This window comes from Schistocerca cancellata, chromosome 8, assembly GCF_023864275.1.
Source record: "Schistocerca cancellata isolate TAMUIC-IGC-003103 chromosome 8, iqSchCanc2.1, whole genome shotgun sequence".
NCBI classification, from domain to species: domain Eukaryota; kingdom Metazoa; phylum Arthropoda; class Insecta; order Orthoptera; family Acrididae; genus Schistocerca; species Schistocerca cancellata.
Genome location: NC_064633.1, coordinates 57,718,164 through 57,743,096, shown reverse-complemented (window position 1 = coordinate 57,743,096; position 24,933 = coordinate 57,718,164). Strand labels below are relative to the sequence as shown.

At 43.3% G+C, this 24,933-nt stretch overlaps 1 protein-coding gene across 1 annotated transcript in view; it reads right to left on the bottom strand.

The window, feature by feature from the left end:
* Positions 1-4,695, bottom strand: part of LOC126094684 (UDP-glucosyltransferase 2-like) — a 114,823-nt gene extending 110,128 nt beyond the window's left edge. The window contains exon 1 of the mRNA XM_049909205.1: positions 4,612-4,695. The gene's annotated coding sequence lies outside the window, so the exon portion shown is untranslated. The remainder of the gene's footprint in view (positions 1-4,611) is intronic.
* Between the last annotated feature and the right edge of the window lie 20,238 nt (positions 4,696-24,933).

Here is a 24,933-nt window from a genome sequence, read left to right as displayed (position 1 = left end):
GCAATTGCTGTATGCTTCGCGCATAGGTCTTTTCACAGACGCACGAATCGCTGTTAACCTTTGCTTTTCGTCATTTGTGGGTTCTCTTTTGAAACCATGGTGGGTCCTTTATATTATTTATCTACTTACTAGGCACATAACTCTCCAGGTCACGATATACAGGGTCTTACAAAAAGGTACGGCCCAACTTTCAGGAAACATTCCTCACACACAAATAAAGAAAAGATGTTATGTGGACATGTGTCCGGAAACGCTTAATTTCCATGTTAGAGCTCATTTTAGTTTCGTCAGTGTGTACTGTACTTCCTCGATTCACCGCCGGTTGGCCCAATTGAAGGTGCTTGTGTACACATGCGACTCATTGCTCTACAGTACTAGCATCAAGCACATCAGTACGTAGCATCAACAGGTTAGTGCTCATCACGAACGTGGTTTTGCAATGTTTACAAATGCAGAGTTGGCAGATGCCCATTTGATGTATGGATTAGCACGGGGCAATAGCCATGGCGCGGTACGTTTGTATCGAGACAGATTTCCAGAACGAAGGTGTCCCAACAGGAAGACGTCTGAAGCAATTGATCGGCGTCTTAGGGAGCACGGAACATTCCAGCCTATGACTCGCGACTGGGGAAGACCTAGAACGACGAGGACACCTGCAATGGACGAGGCAATTCTTCGTGCAGTTGATGATAACCCTAATGTCAGCGTCAGAGAAGTTGCTGCTGTACAAGTTAACGTTGACCACGTCACTGTATGGAGAGTGCTACGGGAGAACCAGTTGTTTCCGTACCATGTACAGCGTGTGCAGGCACTATCAGCAGCTGATTGGCCTCCACGGGTACACTTCTGCGAATGGTTCATCCAACAATGTGTCAATCCTCATTTCAGTGAAAATGTTCTCTTTACGGATGGGGCTTCATTCCAACGTGATCAAATTGTAAATTCTCACAATCAACATGTGTGGGCTGACGAGAATCCGCACGCAGTTGTGCAGTCACGTCATCAACACAGATTTTCTGTGAACGTTTGGGCAGGCATTGTTGGTGATGTCTTGATTGGGCCCCATGTTCTTGCACGTACGCTCAATGGAGCACGTTATCAGGATTTCATACGGTATAATCTACCCGTGCTGCTAGAACATGTGCCTTTACAAGTGCGACACAACATGTGGTTCATGCACGATGGAGCTCCTGCACATTTCAGTCGAAGTGTTCGTACGCTTCTCAACAACAGATTCGGTGACCGATGGATTGGTAGAGGCGGACCAATTCCATGGCCTCCACGCTCTCCTGACAAACATCTTGACTTTCATTTATGGAGGCATTTGAAAGCTCTTGTCTACGCAACCCCGGTACCAAATGTAGAGACTCTCCGTGCTCGTATTGTGGACGGCTGTGATACAATACGCCATTCTCCAGGGCTAACGGAGGACATATTGAACATTTCCTGTAACAAAGTGTTTGAAGTCACGCTGGTACGTTCTGTTGCTGTGTGTTTCCATTCCATGATTAATGTGATTTGAAGATAAGTAATAAAATGAGCTCTAACATGGAAAGTAAGCGTTTCCAGACACATGTCCACATAACATATTTTCTTTCTTTGTGTGTGAGGAATGTTTCCTGAAAGTTTTGCCGTACCTTTTTGTAACAGCCTGTATAATCTGCTTAATCTTGCCCTCATTCCTCTATATCCATCTTACTGGAATTAGATGATGTCAATTTACTGTCTAAGTGAGATGCTAACAGCCGGCCATGGTGGCCGAGCGCTTCCAGGCGCTTCAGTCCGTAATCGCGCGACTGCTACGGTCGCAGGTTCGAATCCTGCCTTGGACTTGGATGTGTGTGATGTTCTTAGGTTAGTTAGGTTTAAGTAGGTCTAATTTCTAGGGGACTGATGACCTCAGATGTTAAGTGCCATAGTGCTCAGAGCCATTTGCACCATTTTTTGAGATGCTAACAACTGCTTATCTGGTCTGCCTAACAGAAATTCTCCTAGCCTTCTTGACTGATTTATTAACTTTCCAGGCCATAGCTGCTATACTGACATCATAATCGCTAATCCCTGTTTCTTTACTGACATTGTAGATTAGGTCCCCTCTATTTGTAGCTACAAGGTCCGAGATATTTCCATTGCGTTTGGGTTGCCGAGCTAGCTGCTCAAGACAGTTTTCAGAAAACGTGTTCTAAAGCATTTCGCATGACTGTCTTTCTGTACCATAGACATCCCAATCTAAACACGGCAGATTAATATCGCAGCCAACTAGTATTGCATTATCTGGGTATTTACGCGCTACTGACCGTAGGTGTTCTTTGAATGACTAGAACTGCCACAACGGAATCGGGTGGCCGGTAAAAACATCCAACAATACTTGGCTTCTCTTACATCTGTTATTCGCGACCACACAACTTCACTGCCACACTTAACTTCGACCTCAATAGAAACAATATTTTTGTCAGCTGCAACAAACACTCACCCTCCTGCGATCTCTAATCTGTCTGTGGGATACACTTTCCACGTCTCGCAAAATGTCTCAGAGCTTTCCACTGCGGGTTTCATCCAGCTCTCGGTTCCAAGAATAATTTGAGTACGAGAACATTCCTGGAGGGCGGTAAATGCGAGGACCTTATTACGAATACTTCGACATTTTACTGATAAAATTTTAACAGCCGGACTGTCTTTACTCGGAACGCCGTCTGACTTCCCTTGCAGCATATCGATTGGCCAATGCTTATCAGAGGACGCCAAACTACCGTCAAGCCTGAATAAAAATCCTCATGTGTACTCGACGAATACTCTGCAACCCGAGTAGCTGCTGCGTTTGTGTAGTGCACACCTGACCTATCAAACGGAGTCCTACAATTCCCACCGATAACACAGATCTAGAAATCTGCGGCCAAGATCATCACGAAGCCTTTGGTTGAGACCCTTGGTGCACACGCTAGTAATTTTCTACAAACTTTCATTTGTCTTCATCGTGACAGTTTCCGTCTCACATGAAAAACCGTAAAAACAGATGCTCGACTTTAATCGTGGTCATCACCATCAATGTGCTCTGAGGAACTATTAACAGTGTATTGTTTATTGTCGGATAAACGACACGGAGAACTTGACAGGATGAATATTTCTGCGCGTCGGAAGCTCCCTAGAGTCACGCGACTTTAAGAGGGTGCAAATGAATATGCCACGATAACTGGTGCGTTTAGGTAACCCAGATATGTTGGGGCCTGCCTCTTTGGTTGAGGATGATGTGGCACGCTTGTGCATTGGTGCCTGAAGCCGAGGTATCCGAACACTATTCTGGTGGCGATAAATTTAGATTACGGCTGTCGACATGGCAATGTGAGAGAAGGTTGTTGCATTTAGCCCCCGACCAACAAACTTTGCCTCAGTGTTAGATGTTAAAAGACATGATTCTCCTCACTGTCTCACAGAGTGAGAGTAAGGGGAAGTAGCGTCCATGAAGCTTGGCGCAGTCCTTGGTGGCAGCTGAATGAAAGCAAAGGCTGCCGTCTTCATTTCTTTTTCACCATCATCTTGCAGCATACAAATACAGCACTCCATTACACAAACACTCACCACGAACACCCACAAAAATCTAACACACGTGTGACACATTTCAGCGACGTAAGAGAGGCAGTATACCACTGTAATTCAGTCCCCCCTTCCAACAACCTTTAAATAGATCACAACGTCCAGACTTTAACTAATGTTGTGTGTTAGCTGCAAGAAAATTATTTATCCAAAAAATCTAATGAAAGGTACTTCGGCAGATGAAAAGTCATACCACCAGAAGACGTGACAAAGTTCATCATCATCTATGTCATTTATGACAGGACACAGACAGTGATATTAATAAGCTACAACAACAGCTGTCTTGATACAGATTTATTATGTCACGGCTGGTTCCGTTAGCAAGTACATCAAGTTACACTGCCAAGAGTCCTCGTAAGAAACCCCCACACGCACCAGTGTAATGACCTTAGAAATCTTGTTATCTTATGTGGGGTTAAAGGCAAATTCTGCAATCCGACGATGACGATCGTGTTATAAACATTCCGTCGACCACCTGGGAGAGACATAACGAGCAACTTGGCATGCAGTCTACACTACTAGATTAGAGTCTAGTGTAAACTACTAGACTGGAGGCTAGTGTTCACTACTAGATTAGAGTCTAGCAGACAGAAGCACGCCAACTTGCCTGCACTCACTGCTCGCCATGATTCAGTGTGTTTATAATAATTATGATCATCATGTTGTACGATTTGCTTTTAACCTTACGTAAGATAACTAGAGTTCTTAGGTCAATAGACACAACCTAGTGGGGATTTCTGAGAAGAACTCTTGGTAGTGTAGCCTGATGATGTTCTTACTAACGAAATTGATAGTTAGATAATAAATGTGTACCACTACATCTGTAGTGGTTTCTTATTAACATTAATATGAATCAGCTGTCGAGACCAAGGCGATCAATACTACACAGACATGTTTGAACTAACTAGTCAATTAAATACCACAGAAATATTGTCAGATAATGTGGCACAAAGAAACCTCAGATTGGTTCCTTCGTGTGCGAACTTGCCGTCAGTTGTCAACAAAGAATAGTACTCCTACAAGAAACACAGCAAAGATACGTGTCCCTCACTTTGCGCTCTGTGATGACGTCTGTGGAACAGCAGAAGTGACGACTTTCTCCGTACCCCTCACGGTCGCAGTGACTGCTGCGTGAAGCAACGACGCAGCTTAATATATGACGCAACGGTCGCGCCGACCTCGAATCGCGAGGCAGTCACTGATAAGGCGTGACTCGGCAGCTGGCTGCCACTTAACGTTACGCAATATGGCGTCACAACGGACGCGTGAACTCTGTGTCTCCTGCAGCACCCAGCTATTCGACCGTTTGAGTGGTAATACTACTAATCTTCCAGTATACTTGCTATTGCGATCACGGAGGAACACAAAACTGACAACTCGTAATATTTTGTTCGGGACGGCGAACTGGTCATGTTCGGAATGCACAATTTCGGCGTTGTGGAGCTTAGTTCGAGAATTATGGACTGTGTTTAGTACGCCAGTTAGTTATGCAAACCATTCACTATCATTGCAAAATAGCAGTAGGGCCTTACGTCTTCGAAGCGCTTAGACTGTTGAGCAGTAAGGTGAACTGATCATTTTCCAAGAAATAAACCATGTCTGGAAATACACTCCTGGAAATGGAAAAAAGAACACATTGACACCGGTGTGTCAGACCTACCATACTTGCTCCGGACACTGCGAGAGGGCTGTACAAGCAATGATCACACGCACGGCACAGAGGACACACCAGGAACCGCGGTGTTGGCCGTCGAATGGCGCTAGCTGCGCAGCATTTGTGCACCGCCGCCGTCAGTGTCAGCCAGTTTGCCGTGGCATACGGAGCTCCATCGCAGTCTTTAACACTGGTAGCATGCCGCGACAGCGTGGACGTGAACCGTATGTGCAGTTGACGGACTTTGAGCGAGGGCGTATAGTGGGCATGCGGGAGGCCGGGTGGACGTACCGCCGAATTGCTCAACACGTGGGGCGTCAGGTCTCCACAGTACATCGATGTTGTCGCCAGTGGTCGGCGGAAGGTGCACGTGCCCGTCGACCTGGGACCGGACCGCAGCGACGCACGGATGCACGCCAAGACCGTAGGATCCTACGCAGTGCCGTAGGGAAGCGCACCGCCACTTCCCAGCAAATTAGGGACACTGTTGCTCCTGGGGTATCGGCGAGGACCATTCGCAACCGTCTCCATGAAGCTGGGCTACGGTCCCGCACACCGTTAGGCCGTCTTCCGCTCACGCCCCAACATCGTGCAGCCCGCCTCCAGTGGTGTCGCGACAGGCGTGAATGGAGGAACGAATGGAGACGTGTCGTCTTCAGCGATGAGAGTCGCTTCTGCCTTGGTGCCAATGATGGTCGTATGCGTGTTTGGCGCCGTGCAGGTGAGCGCCACAATCAGGACTGCATACGACCGAGGCACACAGGGCCAACACCCGGCATCATGGTGTGGGGAGCGATCTCCTACACTGGCCGTACACCACTGGTGATCGTCGAGGGGGCACTGAATAGTGCACGGTACATCCAAACCGTCATCAGACCCATCGTTCTACCATTCCTAGACCGGCAAGGGAACTTGCTGTTCCAACAGGACAATGCACGTCCGCATGTATCCCGTGCCACCCAACGTGCTCTAGAAGGTGTAAGTCAACTACCCTGGCCAGCAAGATCTCCGGATCTGTCCCCCATTGAGCATGTTTGGGACTGGATGAAGCGTCGTCTCACGCGGTCTGCACGTCCAGCACGAACGCTGGTCCAACTGAGGCGCCAGGTGGAAATGGCATGGCAAGCCGTTCCACAGGACTACATCCAGCATCTCTACGATCGTCTCCATGGGAGAATAGCAGCCTGCATTGCTGCGAAAGGTGGATATACACTGTACTAGTGCCGACATTGTGCATGCTCTGTTGCCTGTGTCTATGTGCCTGTGGTTCTGTCAGTGTGATCATGTGATATATCTGACCCCAGGAATGTGTCAATAAAGTTTCTCCTTCCTGGGACAATGAATTCACGGTGTTCTTATTTCAATTTCCGGGAGTGTATACAGCAGTGTTTTTACCTGCCGCAGTTAGCCCGTCCTCTTTAAGTTTGTGTATGTTGCATAAGTCTCCTCATTCCTGTAAAACAGCTGCAAACTCCTTTACGTCCATTTGAAGTTGTTTGCTGCGTTCTAAGCCTGGTCTTTGTCTATAATTATTATTCCCCCCACCCACACACTCCTCCCTCCTTTACCAAACTGACTATTCCCTGATGTCTCTCCGACTTACTCCTTCTCTTAGCCAAGGTTTTCCACAGAGATCTCTTCTCTCCCTGATTTGATTTACAATCGCTTCACTGATTCCTGATCTATCCAACACAAGTGACAGATTAAATCCCTTGGACAGTCTACTTAGAACGAAATGTATTTGTAATGTACATTTTCTAAAAATTGAGTAATATAGATGTAATTGCTGACAAAAAATCAAGCATTTATAATGCATGTACCCTCTACTATAAAATGATTGTGATTCACGACTTGAAGATATAAATAAAACTCAGAAAACGAACAAACATTTATCACAGTAACCATCAGGTAAGTACAAAAAAATATTAAAGAACGGAATAAGGAAATTAACATTTCATTTTATACGTCAGGAAACAAAGCTTCTACAATTATAATATCAGGTAGTTGCGTAACCTTTGTAGGAGATAGTAGTTATTATTGCTATTATTATAGTACATGTTTTCGTGTCTTTATTTTACTGAAGATGTTGTATATATCCGAAACTCCTCTTTCAGTTGAAATGCACCGACTGGCTAGTCGGTCGTGATTCATCATAGGGCGAAGATAATCTCTTATTAGTTTCTGTTGAGAGAAATTTCTCTCGCGTGGTGTGACTGAAACAAAAATGGTCTACAAGTATTGGATTATAAATGACGTACAGTGTAATCAATTACTTAAGTCATATGCAATTATAAACAGAAGGATTTTTTGAGCTGTCCATTTAGCAGCAACGTCCACAGTCGTATCGGTTGCACACATACCGCTACGATATCTTCTTATTTATTGCAGCGCCTGCTCCTTACCGAACTCATCAAAATTTCTACTAGAGTCTCTAGAGCTACGGCCAGAGCGTCATTAGAAGCTTCAAGCATAAATTTTGTTTCAACAATTTGGAAAATTTTAGTCTTTTTCTTCAGGGATGTGTATTGTTGTGACAATTCTTCCATACATCGTTCTGTGCATTCAAACATTGACCGTGAAGCTTCTTCTCGATCCAGCGTCATGAAGTAGTTCCCAGCATTGTCGTATTCCTTCCTCGTCAGTCAGTGTTATTGACCATATATTGCTTTTATTATTGCCAGAAGGAACACTATTGTCAATAACTGTAGTTCGTTGCGTTACTAAAACTTCATTCAGTCTTTTTTTTTTTTTTAATTTGGCGAGACCTTCATCGAAAGTCATTTTTGGAGACAGCAAATATCAAGGTTTCCGTTGGATTGGTCTTGCATATCTTCCAAAGTGCTCACAATTGTTTCCAAGTATTCTCTCATAGTCACTGAATTGTAATCACCACTCCCGCGAATGTCAGACAACCGTTTCAAGCTTTTTCCTGTGTCTTCTGCATCTATACGTAGAAGACGAGATGAACGTATATAACTTCTCTGCAGTTCCAAAACAGGTGACGCTAGAGGTAACACTCGAGAATGCATGAGCTCCACAAAGATTTAAGGAATCATCAGCATTGGACTGAAGAGAGCCTTTGGACTGGCTTCTCCAGTTCTTCATCGTACTCGTCCACGTGCGCCAGACACTGACATCGCGTTGTCGTAACCTTGAGCCTTGGACAACGCAATGTGCCCGATCTTCTTCCAGTTGCTGTTGAATGCTTTTTGACGTATACTCTAGTCATCTAGTTGGATTTTTATATCCGAAAAACAAACTACATAATTATTACATGTAACCTTTGAAAAATTAATTTTTAGAATGTAATACTTCGGTTAAGAAATTAATACATCGCCTGTAAGCTCTTCACTGTCTTTACGCGACTACTTTGAACTGTACTTACAGCGCCTCCACTCAGTCAATGCAAGAGATTGTTAAAGATCCATTAGGTTCTTCAGAGAAGGATTCGTACTGCGGGTATATTGGCATTGAGGATAAAATGGACAATACAGTTTTGGAAAGAAGGGAAGATATGGAAAATCTGGTGGGAATTTTTGAGGAGCTTTTAAATGCTGAAGTACAGAAATGGAGGCTCAGCATGTATATCAGAACGTAGAGCCCTTAGCTGCACCGCGTATATTGAAAGTGACAGTAGGCGGGATCAGAATATTAGAAAACAACAAAGCTCTGGGGACAGATTGAATAACAGCTGAACTACTACGGGAGGAGATTCAGTTGCGAAAAAGTACATAAACTCGTGACCAATTTTTGTAATTAAGAAATAATGCCATCTGAGTGGAAAGAAGTGGTCATAGTACCAATGCATAGAAATGGACATAAACAAGAATGCAGAAATTAGAAGCATCTCATTAATGTGTCCTCAGAGGTCCTCCTGAAAAGATTGAAACCATATTTAAGAGTGCATATATAAGAAGCAAGCGGGGTTTATGAAGAATAGATCTACCACTCATCAAATATTTGTACTGAAAGCCACAGGAGGCTATTGCAAATAAAACTGAATGGATATATTTCTTAAAAAGTCTACGATAGTATAAAAAGAGAAAAGCTTTGAGAGGAAATGCAGAAGTTTGGAACATCAAAGAAGATTACAAATCTTGCAAAAGTAACACTGAGAGGCTCAAAAGGGATAGAGAAAATGGATGAAGAATATTGCATGTTAATGACATAAAACAGGAATCACACAAGCACATGGAATCTCACTATCCTTGTTCAGTGTAATAATACAGGATGCGCTGGACGTAACAAGTGAGTCACACAAGTGAATTACTATAAGAATAGAAATGAATGTACTGGCCTTTGTGTCTGATGGAGTATTAGTCGCAGAAAATCTAGATCGTCTGAAAAAACAGGTAAGAAAGCTATTTCAAAAAGCAAAGAATGTTGGGCTAGAGATAAATGACGAGAAAATAAAATTCATGAGGCTAGAAGAAAATTAAAAGTAAAAAACGCGGGAAGCTTTACTGATTGTTGACCACTTGTTTGAGGAAGCAAAAGAGTTTAAATATCTGGGGGTTGCAATAAATGACAGAAAAGATGAGAAACACGAAACAGAAACGACGATAAAAGCGGCATCCAGAGCATCAGAATTACTCAACAAACTGTCATCCAAAATTTTGTCAAGAGGCACCAAAATAATGATATATTAACTATAGTCAGACCAGTACTGCTACATGGGGCACACATATGGGTAATACGCTGAAGAGCCAAAGAAACTGGTACACTGACTAATATCGTGCAGGGCCCTCGCGACCCCGCAGAAGTGCCACCACACGACTTGGAATGCTGCTGGAGGGAATGGACACCATGAATCCTGCAGGGCTGCCCATAAATCCGTAAGAGTGCGGTAGGGTGGAGATCTCTTCTCAACAGCATGTTGCAAGGCATCCCAGATGTACTCAATGATGTTCGTGTCTGGAGAGTTTGGAGGCAGGAAAAGTATTTACACTCAGAAGTGTTCCTGGAACCACTCTGCAGCAATTCTGGTGTCGCACTGTCCTGCTGAAATTTCCCAAGTCCGTCGGAATGCACAATGACCATGAATGGATGCAGATGATCAGACAGGATGCTTACGTACGTGTCACCTGTCAGAGTCGAATCTAAACGTATCAGAGGTCCCCTAACACTCCAACTGCACACACCTCATACCATTACAGAACCTGCACCGTCTTGAACTGTCCCTTGCTGACATACATGGTCCATGTCTTCTATACCCGTGCACGTACATTCCCTCGATCCAATCTGAAACGAGACTCGTCCGACCAGGCAACAAGTTTCCAGTCACCGATAGTCTAATGTCAGTGTTGTCGGGCCCAGGTGAGGCATAAGGCTTTGTGTTGCGCAGTCGTCAAGGGTACATGAGCGAGTTTTCAGCTCCGAAAGCCTATATCGACGATGTTTCGTTGAATGGCACGCACATTGACACTTTTTGATGGCCCAGCATTGAAATCTGCAGCAACTTGCGGAGGGGTTCCACTTGTCACGTTGAACGATTCTCTTGAGTCGCCGTTGGTCCCGTTCTTGCAGGATCTTTTTCCGGCCGCAGCGATATCGGAGATTTGATGTTCTACCGGATTCCTGATATTCACAGTACACTCGTGAAATGGTCGTACGGGAATATCTCACTTCATCGCTGTCTAGATGCTGTGCCCCCTTGCTCGTGCACCGACTATAACACCACGTTCAAACTCACTTAAATCGTGATAATCTGCCATTGTAGCTCGAGTTACCGATCTAACAACGGTGCCTGACGCTAGTTGTCTTATATAGGCTTTGCCGACCACTGCGCCGTATTCTGCCTCTTTACATATCTCTGTACTTGAATACGCATGCCTATAGCAGTTTCTTCAGTGTAGATTAGCATTGAGGAAGGAAAATAAAACACACTTGGACCAATTTGTTTGGGAGAAGAATGGCGAACCAGAAAAAAAACCGGGAACTCGTTGAGGTATTACAGGTACTAAACCACATATTGTTGCGGAAGCCCGAGATGTGCCGGACACGTTCCTGGAAGAGTGAAGAGACCAAGATAGAAAATAAGATGGGGGGGGGGGGGGGGAGGCTGTGGCCAAGGATCTCCAGATACTTGGAGCTAGGGTAGAAGATGCCGAGGACAGAACGCTATGGAGGAGGCTACCTGACGGGGCCAAAAGCTGGTTGCGGTTTGTGGCGCCAGGAGAGTAAGTAAGTAAGAGTGCTGGAACTACACCTGTGGACGTGGTACAGGTGTCAAAAAACATTTGATGTACAGTAATTGCTTCTAGCAGACGACTGATTACTTTTCTATAGTTTTTAGGTTTCAAGCAATGTTTTGCAGTACTCATAATAATTCTGGCCGTGCGGTCCTAGGCGCTACAGTCTGGAGCCGAGCGACCGCTACGGTCGCAGTTTCGAATCCTGCCCCAGGCATGGATGTGTGTGATGTCCTTAGGTTAGTTAAGTTTAAGTAGTTCTAAGTTCTAGGTGACTGATGACCTCAGAAGTTAAGTCACATAGTGCTCAGAGCCATTTGAACCATTTGAGCCATAAGAATTCTGAACACACGTACTGACAGGTGCCATGGCCTGATAATGGGTAAGTGCTTACTTATGTTTATATTTTGCGTACATATGGGGCCTAGAACTCCATCTGCCTCTTATTTAGTGAACATATTTTGGTCCTGTTCGGAATTTCATTAAAAATGGTCTGGTGCTGGGAGGGGGGGGGGGGGGCGTGTCTCATAGTCTCGAGGCCTTCGACATCTGGAGGGCCGCCCTCTCCGCCCCCCTCTTACTCCGCCACTGCTCACCATATCTTTAGTTTTCCTCTGTAACGGTGCATATCAGAACCTCATACTGTCTTCTTGTCTGGACTGTGTATCGCCGACGTTTCAGTTCCATCCACAGCTGCACCTCAAACGAATAGCTTCAAAAAAAGGTTTTCTTGCTATTACCGTGCTGCGTTACATACTGTCGTTGGTTTTACCATTGTCAGTTATTTTGTTGGCCAGACAGCAAAACTCATCCAGTCATACATTCCCTAATGTAATTTCCTCAGCATCTGCTGACACTCTTCCAATGTATTCCGCTACCTTTCATTAATTTTGTTAATGTTCAACTTGTAACTAGTTTTTAAGACACTGTCCATTCCATTCAACTGATCCTGCAAGTGCTTTGCGCCTCTGATAGTTACCACGTCATCAGCAAAGCTTAAAGTTTTTATTTCTTCTCCTTGAATTTCGGTTTCTTCTCCAAGTTTCTCCTTAGTTTCCTTCACAGTTTGTTGTCTGTGCAGATAGAATCACATTGGTGCTAGGCTACAAGGCTGTTGATACCTTTCTCAAGCACTGCCTCCATTTTACTATGTGATATTGGTTTTCAATAGATGTTGGTGACTTAAGATTAATATGCATAAATCACACCCCTCGCGTGATTTTCATTCCTCCTTACGATTGAACTTGCCGTGAGTGATCCGGTGCTGTGTAGTGGAGTTTCCGCGTGTTCTTACCAGAAATTTTGCAAAATTCTTCATCAAACTGACAGTATTTTCTTAATGAAAACCCAATTATGATCTAATTAAATTTTCCTTACATTGGCATATTCTGCACAATGACGATAGCCAAGTGTCAGCCTGATACGCTGAACGACTTCCTTTTTCAGGCAGCTTTTTCCTGTTGCACATGTTTCATTCAAATGGCATATTAATATTCTTTCTTTTATAAGGGTGATCGCCAACGGACGTTCATCCACAGTTGGTGAAGACTGATAAGTAGTCTGCTCTTTCATTAAAAAGGGTTGAGGAAAGGTATCTGAAACCAAACTTCTCTGGATATGTGAGAAAAACGTCCCATAACTGCAAACACAAATGAAATATCGATGAAGTGCAATATGTGGCAATGAGTTTTGTCCGATCAAAGGTGTATAAATTGGCTCACTTTGTGACCATATTAGAAGAAACAGAACAGTAAACTGTACATTTAAGAATTAATTATGAGAACGTTTGAGTTCAGTAGTTGCCTTATTTGTAGAACTCACAGCAAAAGGAAGAGCAAATACGATTTTCTCAGAAGTGCTTCGACTATTAAAGAGTTAACCAGTTTTGAACGCCGATTCGTTACAATGGATGAACGTGAGTATACTACGTCACGATAGAAACAAAAAGCAAAAAACTAGTGCATCCAAATCGCTGGCCTTGAGGAAAGAAGAAGTCGAGTTCATTCGCTGAAGCGTCTGATCCTGGCGGAGGTTCGAGTCCTCCCTCGGGCATGGGTGTGTGTATTTGTCCTTAGGATAATTTAGGGTAACTAGTGTGTAAGCTTAAGGACTGATGACTTCAGGAGTTAAGTCCCATAAGATTTCACACAAATCATCATCATCATTCGCTGAAAATTTTGTGGGTAACGTCTTCTTCAATGCAAAATAGTTTCTTATTATTGATTACCTTTAAGAGTGTCCATCAACAACAGGCGAGTACAGTGCATGTGTTATGGACCAAACCGACAGTTAAAAAATGTGAGAAGACTCCAGGACAGCAAACGGAGAAAGACAGAAATTCTGGACGTTGCTTTACCAATAAAAATGTTACGGCAGTGGGAAAGCTGAAGGAATTGACGCACGTTGTTCATGAGACCCGCTGTTCATCATATTCGCTAGTTTCGGCGCCCTAATGTCCATCTATAAACACATGTAAAGAAATGTGAGATTCGGAAACATTTTGAGTCCTACGGTAGTTACGAAGGCCATCATGGATATTCATCATTCTTTGGTTGCCACAGTGAGAAACTGTTACTCAACCATATATTTCTGAGTTTTTGAATGTGTAAACATATTTCAGTGCATTTAGTTCATAATCACCGGCTGCATTTTAGTTACTGATCCGAAATTTTAATCAAGAATGGAGTGAAAATAATTAAAATATATATTATAGCTGAATATAATATTTTCCAAATATACACCTCTGATTGATACAAAGTTTTCAGAGCTATGTGCAGTGGCTACAACCTGGTATTACAGTTTTACGTAATGTTGGCTGCAGACACTGTTGTTGTTGTGGTCTTCAGTCCAGAGACTGGTTTGATGCAGCTCTCCATGCTACTCTATCTTGTGCAAGCTTCTTCAAATCCCAGTACCTACTGCAACCTACATCCTTCTGAATGTGCTTACTGTATTCATCGCTTGGTCTCCCTCTGCGATTTTTACCCTTCACGCTGCCCTCCCATACTAAATTGGTGATCCCTTGATGCCTCAGGACATGTCGTACCAACCGATCCCTTCTTCTAGTCAAGTTGTGCCACAAATTTCTCTTCTCCCCAATTCTATGCAATACCTCCTCATTAGTTATGTGATCTACCCATCTAATCTTCAGTATTCTTTTGTAGCACCACATTTCAAAAGCTTCTATTCTCTTCTTGTCTAAACTATTTATCGTCCACGTCTCACTTCCATACATGGCTACACTCCATACAAATACAAAATGTTAACAAATTTCTCTTCTTCAGAAGCGCTTTTCTTGCCATTGCCAGTCACCATTTTATATCCTCTCTACTTCGACCATCATCAGTTATTTTGCTCCCCAAATAGCAAAACTCCTTTACTAATTTAAGTGTCTCATTTCCTAATCCAATTCCCTCAGCATCACCCCACTTAATTCGACTACATTCCATTATCCTCGTTTTGCTTTTGTTGACGTTCATCTTATATTCTCCTTTCAAGACCCTGTCCATTCCGTTCAGCTGCTCTTCCAGGTCCTTTGCTGTCTCTGACAGAATTGCAATGTCATCGGCGAACCTCAAAGTTTTTACTTCTTCTCCATGGATCTTCATTCCTACTCCGAATTTTTCTTTTGTTTCCTTTACTGCTTGCTCAATATACAGATTCTCTGACTTAAACATTACAATTCATATGAATATTCTTATCAGTGCAATACTGTTACCTAGGCCGCTACAACGCAAGTGTGAAAGAGATTCGTTACTACCGTCGAACAATCTGATGCTGAGGTTAGTAGTCATGAGTTGGAAACGTCTTTTGACCATCGTGATTTCCCCTTAATTCTCGATAGGCACGGGGTGGTGATTTACAAAACAAAGCCCGAACCGATCTCCTTCCCTCTGATTATGATCTCCGTCTCGAAGCACCCCGGTGTCGTCGAAACTTGGACTGGAAACTCCTGTCTTCTTAATTTCCGCTACATCTTCTGCGTCACGTGAAGACCGCATTTAGGGGCGTGGTTTATTATTTAGTGTTGCCCTGTCATTCACTCTGAAAGCGAAACTAACTTCGTGATGCAGTTGTGCTACAGAGCGCCATCCCGTCGACCTTTCTCTGCTACGTCTTCTGCCGACCGTCAGTGGACAGCAGTAGTGGGCGGGCTGATAGCTTAACTCTCGCTCTGCCATACGTAGGTGTTGGCTTAAGCAGGTACTAGAAGACGATCCACCGCGAACGATACTGGTCTAGCGCGACAGCCATCTAACTGTAGAAAGGGTGAAACTACGAAAATTAGCAGGCATTATCCATGCGCCAGAATAGAGCATTTCTAAACTGCTGTCAGTCCGCGCATGCGCACTGGGTAGCCATAACTCGCACATGGGGAAGAGGCTACCGCAGTGCTTTCTGCTAGTTATTTCTGATTGTTAGGTGGCTAGTGGCTGATTTAGGATTTTCGTGTTAGGGTGTTTTTCAACATTTTTTTCCAGTAAGTAGGTTTCATAAATGCAGAATTTTATTATTATTTTTTTTAACCCGTAAACTCTTTTATACTAGCTGTTTGGTAAACCCTGAGTTCTAAAAGGAATGCGTTAAATTTCACTTACACGATAAGTCACGCAAATCTGGAGTCTGGGAATTCAGTTACATGCTGTGGGATTACAATTACGAAAAATTTAAATTGGAATGAGCACCTAGGGAAAGGTAACCAAAGAGTGCAATTTATTGGCAGAACATTTGCACTTAGCAGAGTTACTAAAGAGACTGCTTTCATTGCACTAATCCGTTCACTCGTGGAGTATTGCTGCTCAGTGTGTGGAATGCACATCAGATAGGACTGGCGGTGGACAACGAAACAGTTGGAAGATGGCCAGTTCGTTTCCTATTGCAGCGAAATAGTGGAAAAAGTGTTAGGAATACGATACGTGATTTGCAGTGGCAACCATTAAAACAAAGGTGGTTTTCATTGCTGCGGAAACTTTTCACGAGATTACAATCAACAACTTTCTCCAACGAATCTGAGAATATTTTGTTGTCGCCCAGCAACATACGGAGAAGTGATCATTATAATAAAATAAGAGACATGACGCAGAAAGATTTGAGTGTTCGTTTTTCTCGCGCGCTCTTCGAGACCTGAGGGGTAGAGAAACAGGTTGAAGGTTGTTCGATGAATCCTCTGTCAGACTCTTAATTGTGAACTGCAGAGTAGTCACGTAGACGTAGATGTACAAATGAATCTGTATTAAGTTTCCTTTAATTTACGTCTATGGTCACAATCTTTTTGTTAACAGATTACCGGTTTCTGTCTTTAATGACCATCATCAGATCTGCAGCAAATAGGAAAAACATAAATACACTCGCAAACTGTATGCAGCTTAAGAACAATACATAGGCCGTAATAAAAAGTAGTACTGACAAAATTTGCATTTGTGCGCTTTAAATATGAAGAGAAATACGTTTCATAAAAACTAATGTACTGCAGCCATAATGGCATCGTCAAGTGTTAAATGCGGAATCAGCACCAGCATCGTCAAATTCATATAGATAGCATCACATGCACGAGTTATGTTGTCAGTAGTACTACTGTTTAAAACAAGCTGCCATACAGTAGCCACAAGATGTTTGTGTTGTAAGTTCAGCAGATGTCGCTAATGTCGGCATGCACTAGTTTTTAATAATTAATTGAAACAGCGAAAATAAAGGGGGATACAATAGTTGAAGTCTATAATAAGCTTATAACGTACAAAAGGCATTACAGTAATAAAAAGCAATAAAAAGAACAACACGACGAAAGTAATATTGTTAAAAAGAGCAAGAGTTAGAAAACAGTGGTTGACATGTGCTCTAGTGCCAATATTTTAAATAATGACATAAATACTAAACACCGTTGATAGTTTATCGGGGAATATTAAACAACCATAAAACAAATCGCTGAAGGAACCACAAATGAAAGAAAACACAGTGCTGCACATAATCACTGGAATAATGCCTTTCAATGATGAAACATTTAGTGACGCAGATTTTTTGTGTTCATGTGTGACAGACCGACCTCTTGAGCCAACTGAGAATGAAGTTGTTTCAGAAAGTAGTGTTCCTAATACAGTTCCAGGTTCAGTTCCTCCACCTCCTCCTTCATCTGCTTCTCATCCAGTTCCTTCAACTTCTGCTGATAATCTCATTCCTCATTGTCCTCATTAACAAGAATTCAAAGCAGTTTGTGGCTCCAGAAGCCTTGCTTCCATTTCCAAAGAGTGGTCCGCGAAAAAGAGATAATCGTGGCCGAAAGAAAGGAGAATCCCTTATTCTTACAAGTTCACCAGTGAAGGCTCGCCTGGAAGGAGAAGCCTCTGCCAGAGATGAAAAGAAGAATAAAAAGAATAAAAAGAAGAAACCTACTCCAAAAGAACCAGATTCATCATCAGAAGACAGCACTCTCTCGGTTTTAGAAGAATCCGATTGTTCAAGGGATGAAGACATTGAAGCAGATGAGGATATTTTAGAAATTAAAGCTGGTGACTTCTTAATTGTTAAAGTCCATGGAATTAAAAAAGACTCAGGTAGCAATTACGTAGCTATTGTGAAAAAATCTCTTAGTTCTGGCGCTGAAGTGATTTTCTGTAAGCGGCACAAACCGTCTAACAGATTTTTCATAACAGATGAAAATGCATTTGTTACCACTGCAGACATTATTATGAAACTACCCCAGCCTCTTAAAGACTTCCGTTAAAGATTTGAAGACATGATTTATTTCAATGTCGATTTATATGAATACAGCCTTCGCTAAGACTGCTTTTATTTAAAATTTCAATCAGTACATTTGACAAGTAATGTAATAAAAACTAAATGTTGGTGAAAATACTTTAAAACATTGTAAAACTGAAAATTAAATTTATTTACTGTATTTCTATTGATTTTACTACCTGGACCAGTTAACCATACCACCTCGGACCAGTTAACATTACCGGTTAGGTTAAGTGGTCATTTTGCAGAGAAGTTTATTACCTCAGATTTCACACAAACTGGAAGTAATACAGTGTCCTTGAACACTAAATTGCAAAGAAAACATGTATCCTAGGCTTCCTGTAAAATTAAACACTGATAAGTTGTACAGAAAATGATTCAGACCAATTTTAAGGGGCTCCGGAACGCCCTATACTTGCAATGTTAAAATAACGCTTATAAATTACATCTTTCCTCACAAAGTATTTGAGGTAGGAAGTTGAACTTTTTACAGATTATTTATTGGAATATGGGCTACAACTTAACACAGGGATTTTACAAAATTTTAGTTCAGTTATTAAAGATGATTTTTTTCAATTGTAATGAAAATTCACAACATTTTTTTGCAATTTTTTATTTATATATTAAAAAATATACGTTTTTTTGGAAAAAGGCTGTGTTAAATTACGCGGAAGGTACTGTGTAACATTTACTGAAAGTTTGAAACAAATATGTTTGGAAGATCCTTAGAAAACATGTAATAAGTAAGAGAAAATAAAAGTTTTGGGAATCGAGCGACAAAGATTGGATTAACTTTTTAGTGCATTCCCGGTCCATAGGATGGATTATCTTCATCCTCTCCAAACACCTCCTCCAGCTTCCTCTTGTTCCTCCTCCTGTTTACTCTTGCTTGTCTTTCTAGACTCTTTACAGCCCTGTCTGCAGCCCGAAGGCGTTCCTTGTCTAAAGCAAGCATCGCTCGTACCATGTTAGAATGTTATTATTTACAGTAATAACACATACCTTTGGCTTTCCAACATTTCTCCTTTTCTTAAAAGCCTTCAGAGGATTTCTAATAACTTTACTTTTACTCATTATTATACTTCAACAAAACAGAGACTCAAGAAACAGAATTAATTACGAATATTTTCGAGATAACGACAGAGTAAATAAACATGAAACAATCGAAAATCACACCAGCGATATATATTGAACCATCACAGGTTAGCCACAACACATACTTTATCTCACATCACTAAAATGTACCTGATGAACACGGACATTAATAATAACACCATTTTACAGCAGTTTAACAGCGCCACAGTGGGTCACGCCCATGTAGAACACATCTCAAAAAAAATTTAAAAATAGTTGTAGTCTTCGGAATTGAATAAATTATATATCTATTAAAAGGTAATAGTCTGCAGATTCAGAAAACGCAAAAAAGTAAAAATTGAACTTTTCATGATTTTGAGCCTTTCCGGAGCCCCTTAAAAAATGTGGCCCAGTTAACCTAACACTCCCCTATTACATATGCGCTACAGTGGGCAGCAAATTAGAGCACTTTTGCAAATTCTGTCTGATACAACAGTTTTTACGCGGTGAATGCTTTTCCGTGTGAGCAGATGACAGGTGTTTCTAGGAGTGCCACGATTCTGCAGCGTCCTCGTTGTACTCTCCGGGGCTCTGCTCACGCCACGTGACGGTCCTGTCCTCTCCACGAGGCGGCCGGGACGCTGCTGCCCAGGGCCGCCCACGCTCGGCCAGCGCCTCTCCAGACGTCCTGCGACCGCTCCCCCGGGTCCGCCTCGGCAACAGAGGCAGACTGTTCAGCTCGGCTGGTTCCTGGTTGCTGTCCAAAGATGTTGTCGAGGTTGGCTCGGCGTGCTCGTGCGTTGTAGTCTCGAGAGGTGAACCCACCGCCGAAGTGTTGACCGTCGGGCTGGACAGTAGGTTAAAAGCCTTGCCCCGACACGGCACGGGCTCGTAATTGCCCTCGTTAGTGCTGACGTCCGCTCGTGATAACGACATTGCCTTCCTGCCCAGTCCGCGGCACTGCACGCCTAACATCTGACCAGGTTCACCGTCGTCGATAGTTCAAATGGCTCTTAGCACTGTGGGACTTAACATCTGAGGTCATCAGTCCCCTAGACTTAGAACTACTTGAACCTAACTAACCTAAGGATACCACACACATCCATGCCCGTGACAGGATTCGAACCTGCGACCGATGCAGCAGCGCGGTTCCGGACTGAAGCTCCTAGAACGGTTCGGCCACAGCGGCTGGCTCAACGCGGTGGGCGGAAAACGGACGTTTCCGTGGTGGGCAGTTTCCAGCGTCGGCAGCGCTCCACATCGCCGCCGGCACCCACCACTCGTAGCCCGCAAGTTTAGTTGCAATGGATAACTGGATCGTGGAGCGTCCTGTGTTTGACCTGGAGGAATTTTGTCGAAATGGCGAGTCTATCTCAGTGATTCGGTGTGCATTCCGCCGGAGTGGCCGAGCGGTTCTAGGCGCTACAGTCTGGAACCGCGCGACCTCTACGGTCGCAGGTTCGAATCCTGCCTCGGGCATGGATGTGTGTAGTGTCCTTAGGTTAGTTAGGTTCAAGTAGTTCTAAGTCTAGGCGACTGATGACCTGAGATGTTAAGTCCCGTAGTGCTCAGAGCCATTTGAATTTTTTTTTTTTTTTATCTTATGTCTCGTAGCGGAGTTTTCACCTGTGTGAACGAGTTTCGCACTTACTTAAGGTAATATGAAAAAAAAAAGATAAAGAAACTGACCCTCGTCGAACAGTAGTCGTATCAGAAAATTTTGTTATTCGAAGTCCCACGCTAGTCAACCAGGCTCCTCTCTCTCACATCCGAAATTTCTCGTCCAAGTCCAGTCACAGTCTTGAAGGAACATCTGAATTTTCACCCTCACACAATGATGTTCAGTTACTTCCGACTGACTACCGTGAATGCGAACAGTTCAGTGGGAGCATGTTGGAACTTTTATAGGATGGACAGCAGTGGTAATACCGGGTGATCAAAAAGTCAGTATAAATTTGAAAACTGAATAAATCACGGAATAATGTAGATAGAGAGGTACAAATTGACACACATGCTTGCAGTGACATAGTTTTTTATTACAACAACAACAAAAAATTACAGAAGTTCAAAAAATGTCCGACAGATGGCGCTTCAATAATTAGGATAACAAAGTAAGACAAAGCAAAGTTGATGTTCTTTACAGGAAATGCTCAAGATGTCCACCATCATTCCTCAACAATAGCTGTAGTCGAGGAATAATGTTATGAACAGAACTGTAAAGCATGTCAGGAGTTATGGTGAGGCATTGGCGTCGGATGTTGTCTTTCAGCATCTCTAGAGATGTCGGTCGATCACGATACACTTGCGACTTCAGGTAACCCCAAAGGCAATAATCGGACGGACTGAGGTCTGGGGACCTGGGAGACCAAGAATGACGAAAGTGGCGGCTGAGCACACGATCATCACCAAACAACGCGCGCAAGAGATCTTTCACGCGTCTAGGAATATGGGGTGGAGCGCCATCCTGTATGAATGTCGTACGTTCCAGCAGGTGTTTATCAGCCAGGCTGGGGATGATGCGATTCTGTAACATATCGTATTACCTCTCACCCGTCACGGTAGCAATTTTGCTGTCCAGCGCCATCTGTCAGACATTTTGTAAACTTCGTTTTTTTTGGTTCCAATAAAACACCATGTCATTCCAAGCATGTGTGTCAATTTTTACCTCTCTATCTACATTATTCCGTGGTTTATTAAGTTTTCAAATTTATACTGACTTTTTGATCACCCCGTATTTAACGATGAGCGTCACTTCCCATTTGACGACTACGGCACCAAATAATTGTCCGTAATTGTGCGCATAGGAACCAGCGAGAATTACACCGGCGTCCTCTACATATGAACAATATTATGGAAATGGAAGAGGATGTAGATGAAGATGAAATGGGATATATGATACTGCGTGAAGAGTTTGACAAAGCACTGAAAGACAAGGCCCCGGGAGTAGATAACATTCCATTAGAACTACTGACAGCCTTGGGGGAGCCAGTCCTGACAAAACTCTACCATCTGGTGAGCAAGAAGAATATAATAATGCCCATCCCAAAGAAAGCAGGTGTTGACAGATGTGAAAATTACCGAACTATCAGTTTAATAACTCACGGTTGCAAAATACTAAAGCGAATTCTTTACAGACGAATGCAAAAACTAGTAGAAGCCGACCTCGAGTATAGATTTGAGTGTCAGGAAGTTATTTCTGAATGTATTTGTATGGAGTGTAGCCATGTATGGAAGTGAAACATGGACGATAAATAGTTTGGAGAAGAATAGAATAGAAGCTTTCGAAATGTGGTGCTACAGAAGAATGCTGAAGATTAGATGGGTAGATCACATAACTAATGAGCAGGTATTGAATAGAACTGGGGAGAAGAGGAGCTTGTGGCACAACTTGACTAGAAGAAGGGATCGATTGGTAGGACATGTTCTGAGGCATCAAGGGATCACCAATTTAGCATTGGAGAGCAGCGTGGGGGGTAAAAATCGTAGAGGGAGACCAAGAGATGAATACACCAAGCAGATGCAGAAGGTTGTAGGGTGCAGTAGGTACTGGGAGATGAAGAAGCTTGCACAGGATAGAGAAGCATGGAGAGCTGCACAAACAACAACAACCTCTACACAGTGGAAAGGTGACGGTGGAGCGTTGAATCTCCAGAATCGGAGTAACTAGCCGATATTTCTTTTTATGACGAAGGAAACGTGGCAGTGATGGTGAATTCCAAGCACTATCTCGCTATGCTTCAAGAGTTTTGTATCTGCCTTGTGTAGACTCAAATTGACACTGAGAATATCTGATGCCACTGGTCAAGGATTACACTGGACTCGGTGCGATGGAGTTTCCCCGGACGTGTGAGTTGTCGGCAGTGTGACGTCGGCCTCAAAAATGGTTCAAATGGCTCTGAGCACTATGCGACTTAACTTCTGAGGTCATCAGTCGCCTAGAACTTAGAACTAATTAAACCTAACTAACCTAAGGACATCACACACATCCATGCCCGAAGCAGGATTCGAACCTGCGACCGTAGCGGTCGCTCGGCTCCAGACTGTAGTGCCTAGAACCGCACAGCCACTCCGGCCGGCGACGTCAGCCTTCACGCTCCTCATATATCACCTCTGGCAACTTTTTCCTTCAGGCTATTTCAAGTGTATGTCGATAAACCACGAAACCTCGCAGATCTGAAGAATGGCGTCAGAAATGAAATTGCGACACCACCAGGCGATACGGTGTGGTACGGTGTACGCCGAGAGGCGAAACCGATCTTGTGAAGACGACTGCACACTGCCTGGGGCCGGCACAGCCCGCCCAGTTGCCTCGAAGCACGCAGTTCACTGTTGTGTTCTCCTCGCTATACGGTCGAAACCGTAGTTTCTAGCAACGCTCACCAGATGGTGTCGACAATTGTGGCTGACAACGGGGAGACACGACTGTACTGAGAAGGCAGCTCTCTGCTTTTAACTCCACCTCTCTGTCTGCTGACTGTATTTGCCACTTTCCTGTTGTCAGCGGAGTATTTAAAAAAAAAAAAAACTACAACAAAAAATCAAAGCCACGAGGGACGAGTAGGCTAAAACATTTTTGAGCACTTTACTGCATTGTAAAGGATAGTGTGTGTTGTGTTGGCAGAAGAGCCAACACCGTGTCACGAGAGGAGGCCGAAATGCACGCGTTTTAGCTCACGCAGGCTGGCGTGAGGAGGGAAGAACTATACTGACGTGAGGTCTGGAACATGACAAGGAATTAGAATTCAGAAAGCGGACGTAATTACTTTGATACTTAAGTTTAATCCATTAATGATGAACGTCGCTTTTGACGGTACATGATTCACAATATTATCTGTTCAGAATACATTAATAGTAACTGAATATGGTGCCTTGCTAGGTCGTAGCAAATGACGTAGCTGAAGGCTATGCTAAACTGTCGTCTCTGCAAATGAGAGCGTGTGTAGTCAGTGAACCATCGCTAGCAAAGTCGGCTGTACAACTGGGTCGAGTGCTAGGGAGTCTCTCTAGGCCTGCCGTGTGGCGGCGCTCGTTCTGCAATCACTGATAGTGGCGACACGCGGGTCCGACGTATACTAACGGACCGCGGCCGATTTAAAGGCTACCACCTACCAAGTGTGGTGTCTGGCGGTGACACCACAGTTTCTACTACTTACAGTACGGTGCTGGTGGGCGTCAGTGAACTGTGATTTATCTTCAAGGAATATTCTTAAAAATTTATTTTACTTACTAGCGATTCATCAAGAACATTAACACCTTTAATCACACTATGTGAGCGTGGAAGTAGTTGCCAGGGAGTAACTGATGAAATCATAATCAAATTGCTTTTAACAATTGGGAATTTTATTCCTAAAATCGTTTTTTTTTAAAGAAAAAGAAACATATTTAAAATTATAATCAGACAGCACCCCGTAAATATCAAGTTACAATTTATTCAGAGGCAGAAAGAACAAATTTTTGACTGTATGAGCTTTCGGGCTGAGAACCCTGCCGCTCACTTTTGACACGGCCGTAGTCACGACCGCTCACAACAGCCTCTGAAAGACTACACTGGTGAAAACCTGCAACACACCAGATTACTTTAAACTAAAAGTTTTAACAATTCACACAAGCACATAAACTATGCACCCCGTAGGAGGGATGGAAATGGTGCAAAACTCTAAAATTAAAATATTAACTTGCCACCGAAGGTGC